A 6345-nucleotide genomic window follows, 5' to 3' on the forward strand; every position below is an offset into this window, starting at 1 on the left:
TAGAGTAGTGTAGCATGTTACTGCTTTCAGTTAATCCTATACTGCTGCATAGCCTGTCCTTGCTACTACTGTTGTTACCTTTATCTGCTATCCTACTGCTTAGTATAGGATGCTAGTATTTCCATCTGTGGCCCTACATTCTTGTCCGTCTGCTGTGCTATACTATCGGGTCGTGATCACTCGGGAGGTGATCACGGGTATATACTTATACTTATACATGATACATGTGGTGACTAAAGTCGGGTCGGCTTGTGGAGCACCCGCGAGTGATTCACGGATTGGGGGCTGAAAGGACCTTTGTCCCGACGGCCCTCTGGATGGATCTTTGTGGTGGAGCGACGGGGCAGGTTGAGACCGCCTAGGAGAGAGGTGGGCCTGGCCCTGTTCGGCGTTCGCGGATACTTAACACGCTTAACAAGATCTTGGTATTTAATCTGAGTTGGCTACGAGCCTATACGCACTAACCAACTACGTGGGAAAGATATGGGCACTCGGCATCGTGGTATCAGCCGAAGCACTTCAGACGTCAGCGATGGAGCGGCGCGCGCCGGATTGGACTGGAACGCCTGCTAGGCTAGGTCTGCTTCCGGCCGCCCTCGCAACATGCAGGTGTGCTATGGGCGATGGGCCCAGACCCCTGTGCGCTTAGGTTTACACCGGCGTGCTGGCCTCTCTGTTTTGCCTAGGTGGGGCTGCGACGTGTTGATCTTCCGAGGCCGGGCATGACCCAGGAAAGTGTGTCCGGCCAAATGGGATCAAGCGTGTTGGGTAAGTTGGTGCACCCCTGCAGGGAAGTTAATCTATTCGAATAGTCGTGATCTTCGGTAACAGGACGACTTGGAGTTGTACCTTGACCTTATGACAACTAGAATCGGATACTTAATAAAACACACCCTTCCAAGTTCTACAGACAACCCGGTGATCGCTTTTCCACAGGGCAACGAGGGGAGGATCGCCGGGTAGGATTATGCTATGCGATGCTACTGGAGATGCTACTTGGAGATGCTACTTGGAGGACTTCATTCTACTCTCTTCTACATGCTGCAAGACGGAGGCTGCCAGAAGCGTAGTGTTCGACAGGATTAGATATCCCCCTCTTATTCTGGCATTCTGCAGTTCAGTCCACTGATATGGCCCTTTACACATATACCCATGCATATGTAGTGTAGCTCCTTGCTTGCGAGTACTTTGGATGAGTACTCACGGTTGCTTTCTCCCCCCTTTTTCCCCCTTTCCTTTCTTTCTGGTTGTCGCAACCAGATGCTGGAGTCCAGGAGCCAGGCGCCACCGTCGACGACGACTCCTACTACACTGGAGGTGCCTACTACTACGTGCAGCCCGCTGACGACGACCATGAGTAGTTTAGGAGGATCCCAGGCAGGAGGCCTGCGCCTCTTTTGATCTGTATCCCAGTTTGTGCTAGCCTTCTTAAGGCAAACTTGTTTAACTTATGTCTGTACTCAGATATTGTTGCTTCCGCTGACTCGTCTATGATCGAGCACTTGTATTCAAGCCCTCGAGGCCCCTGGCTTGTATTATGATGCTTGTATGACTTATTTATGTTTTAGAGTTGTGTTGTGATATCTTCCCGTGAGTCCCTGATCTTGATCGTACACATTTGCGTGCATGATTAGTGTACGATTAAATCGGGGGCGTCACAAGTTGGTATCAGAGCCGACTACCTGTAGGAATCCCCCTTCCACACTCCTTGGCCGAAGTCGAGTCTAGACATTGCAAAAACTTTTACTAACTTGGCTGTGTGCCTTACGGGCCCACGTCGCCATCGGGTGGTATTAAGATCTTTTATTCCTCGTCTATACTCTGGGACTCTGATCTTTCTACTATTCGGGTTAAATGAATTTGCTAACTCTAAGATTAGGATCTCGTGATCGCATCCACCCGAAGAGCCCCTTATTGCAGAGGATCGCCTGCTACATCAGAAGATTCCGAGGATACTCTCTGATGTTCTCTCGAGACTTGTGCCCATCACTTTGGCTATTCCTGACCACCGATAAATCCGTATGGATAACTACTTACACTTGCCATTCTTACGATCATCCCCCATTGATCTTGTTATTACAAGATACCCCGAAGTTTTCTCTATTGTTCCGAGAATACTTTGTGCCTACTGCCTAGCAGTTCTTTGCCACATGAATACCCCTTCGAATAAATCCTCGCACTTGTCGAGTATCCGCTCATCCCCAGTTGTTCATGTGTTTCACAAAAGTCTTCGAAATAATATTCGATCTTCCGAAAATCCTTTGGGGCCTTTGGCTCTTGAAATTCTTGCTTGCTTGCATTATGGATAATCCCATAAGTCTCGTAGTCATATTGACATTCCTTGTCATTACCATTTTGAGTCTGTTGACTCAATATGTTTGCGAATACACGCAATCATCATTGGTCCTTATAAATTACTTTTCCGGCTGAGCTGCCATTCTTTTTACTGGAATTGGTTCTCGACGAATCCAATCCAATTGTCTTTGATTGTACCCTACGGCTATTCAACTTATCCACCCCTAATCAGAGCATTGCTTCTGATCCCTTGATTTGGAAATCATAATTCCTTTGCATTTGACAATTGAGTTAGTCAGTTGTTTCTATAATCTGCTTCCTCTAGTTGAGTACCGATGCTCACGTTAGATCCCTTGTGGACCACCAGATCCTTTGTTGGGTTTTATCTGACAACGCCCTTCATATTCAATAAACTTGTGAGCCTTTTCTCGGATACATAATGCCTTTGGTAAATTGTATCGTCTGCTTTCTCAACCATGCTCTGCCTTCGAGCTTGAGTTAATTACTTCTAAAAGATTCTGGTATAGGATTTTAAGATGTCCCGATGGGTTGAACCTATGCCTTCCTTAATATGTGTGAACTCGAAAGTTTTCACGAGTCGTACTCTTCTGGTATTTTGCCAGATAAAATTTCAACGCTATAACTTCATCGAAAGCGAGAAGTGAATGAAAGGGTATGCATTGGAGAAGTGGGAGTCGACCTTGAACTTTGTGTTCATGCCCATGGACGCGATGTATATCCTATCATGGAAGCTTCTTGTAATAATAACTATTTCCTTGATAACTAACATATGGTATCTGTGAATTGATCCCTTGCAACCGTGGTTCCGACCATGATTGTTCTTCTTTGATTCCATTTCTCGGACAAGTTAAACAGTTGTCTTCTATGGATCAATACACCAGTCCAACCTTTACTTGGATCTTGTGTCGAGTATTACCCCCCTGGTATCTCGAGATTATCATGGAACTGCATAACTTCTTATGAGTTCTTCATCAAGTGCTACCTTCCCACTGATTCCAATTTTTCACGGGCTCTGAGTTATTAAACACTCAAAGACACCGATAACTGGACCGAGTCCGCACTGCGGTTCAACAACTCTTCGGTAAGCTTCTATAAGTACGAGTTTGTACCCGATCACATCATTCCTAGCCTGTTTGGCTATATCATTGTCGTGATGATTTTAACTATGCTACCCGGTCCTTCTTCACGGAGCACAATTTTCGACGATGAACTAACCTTACGTCGATCCTCATCGTCATATCATTTCGCCTTGAACAACAAGCTTGGTTTCGAGTTTGTGTCATACCCTTGGTTCCGATAACCTTTCACTTTATCATTACTTTGACTTGATGTCGTCGCCGATCGATTACATCTTCATGAACTCTCGCGACAAATGTGTCGTGAATATCATCAACATTCTGAGCTCTTCCAAGAGATCTATTGAAATCATGATGAGAAATACCATCCTTGCCCTCGATGATTGGTGTTATCAGCGACCACTTTATTGCCTTCCGTTCAACACAAACTTGTTCGTGTTTCGTATTATACCTTGACTTCCTTGCTACCCAGCATTGTTCTTCTTTACCTTGGAGAATTACCGCCTTTTATGTCAAGAATGTCGTGGGAATTTCACCACCTCTTAAGAATTCTTGGTATAGTGATACTTCTCACCATCACCATTCTTTCCTGGTCCTCGCGTTGATCCCAACCGGGGTACCAACAAGTGAACGGTGCTATTTGGATTCTGCCTTTCTAGCAACCCTATTGCTTTGAAGTTAATGGTCGGCCGTTCATTCTTAGTCTATTGATTATTGAATCACCATTCCGACATTTGTCGTGCAACCCAACCCATATTTCGGGCGCACCTTTCAACCAATGTTTAATTATGTATGTTTTCCTCGAGCATACCTCACTATATCATTTGATCTAAAAAGGGTTATCTCCTTGTTCAGATAATTGTGGAAATCCATCTTTTGAGATCTCAATGGAATGTCGCTGAGTCCATCAGCCACCTCCTCATTCTCTCCTTGACTCAATGATGAACTCTTGTTTCGGAACTCGCTTCCATAGTTCAGTTCCCAAGAATCTTACAATGTCATCTCGACAATTTGTGTTGCACCTTTTCTTCACAGACATCCTGAGTTTGAGTTATCCTGACACCAATCGGATCTGAATCTCGGTCAGATATGATGGTTGGGACAACTTTCCAAGAGTTATGATGTTCGACCTTTGATGACCCGGTAACATGATGTCATGCCTAGCACCCCCCCCATGGGTGGAGGACCTATCGTTATAATTTCTTTTGCAAGGATAACCATTCTTCCTGGAGGAAATTGTAAGACCTATTTTATAAGTTGTTCCTGATGGATCCTTTGTGTATCTAAAATCCGACCTTTGTTTGAATACCATGCCAATGCTATCTCAAAAGTTTGTCTGTGGAACTTTGATTTTCAACAAGAACATTTGAAGCCCAATGCTAAATGTTTCCTGCTAAATTATCCAAACACCGCTGTATGGGTAATGTCATGAAATTTCTCTCCCCTGCCTAAAGAGTTTTCTACATTATATCCTGTCATGGATATCATGCTCTGCTTGTCCTTGGGAAGGATATACCCTTGAAATATGTGTTTAAACACATTTTCCTTTCCATTGTTCTGTTTAATCTGATAATCTTATTTTCCTTTCCATTGGTTGGATTAACCTTTCTTGAGGTCTATATAATCTAAGCAGTATTATTCTCCTGCTTATGTAAGCACCTCGTGGTACAAATCTGCCAGTAAGACCCTGTTACTATTGTTGGTGACATTTCGGTAACCACCGATGGACGAGAACTTTGCCTATTGGTCCGCCTCGATGCAACGAGCAGGAAAATGGTTCTCTTCGTCCCTCGCCCTTGGTACCAACGTTGATGCCGACATAACTGACATGGTACTCTCTGACATGCCTTGCTATCATGACCGTGAAAGATGTCACTGCTCCTATTAAATAAAAAAAACACATGGTGGGCCCATAACCCACAGTTCCACAGGATCGAAACCTGACTGTCCTGTACACCCCCTATTCCCAAAGTTATTCCTCGCGCGTGGACTCATATGTAATCCACGGGCCACTGTCCTAGTGATCTATTCTGGTATCAGACGCAATACTTACTCTCGCTACTCTGAACCCCTTTCTCACCCTGGTTCAGGCTTCGAGCAACTATCTATCCGCTTGGAGCCTATTATGGTACCTTCGTACCTTACTCTCGAGGTATTTCATATGTTCAACTCGAGAGATAATCTTATACTAATTCACGGGTTAACCCCAGATTGTTTCCCTCAAAAGCATTATGTCGTAGTGAGCTGCCCCTTATCTTTTCGTAAGTACGATGGAGTTCCCGAAGAAATGATGACAAGTTTAACATGATGCATCGGAATAAAGGATTGAAGACACCAGCGAAAGGGATTAACTTCTTCGAGAAGATCCGTTAGAATATCGTAACTAGAACTTTCCCCTTACTCCCCTCTTAAATCTCGGGACGAGATTTCTTGTAGTGGAGGAGAACTGTGACGCCCGGGTAATTAAGCTACAGTAATCCCCGCTAATGATGCCACGTCACCTTGGTTACTGTGGATAAACTCGCGTTAGTTCGGAACCTAGTTCGAATTTCAAATTCAAAATCGAGCAAACAATAAAAGTTTTCAAATATTAAAATTTAAATGTTCGGAGTGAACCAAATAATACATAGGTAATTATGGTGGAGAAACCAAACTTTGATAAAATGTTTAAAGGCCCTAAAACAATTAAAAACAATAGTGAAAACAATTAAACAAATGCCTATTGAATTTATAAAATGCTAACACTATTTTATTATGGGTTAAGAATTAATCTCGTAGTAGTTTATTGGTAAATACAAATTAGACACTAGTGGTAATTTTATAAAACTTAAAATAAAAGAAACTACACATAAAAAGAGACAAGAAAATATATTAAAAAAGGGAAAACAGAAAACAGGACCCCCCCCCCCGCTGGGCCAAGTGGCCCAGCTGGCCTCAGCCTCCCGAACGGGCT

Source organism: Triticum dicoccoides, chromosome 3B (genome assembly GCF_002162155.2).
Source record: "Triticum dicoccoides isolate Atlit2015 ecotype Zavitan chromosome 3B, WEW_v2.0, whole genome shotgun sequence".
Taxonomy (NCBI): Eukaryota; Viridiplantae; Streptophyta; class Magnoliopsida; order Poales; family Poaceae; genus Triticum; species Triticum dicoccoides.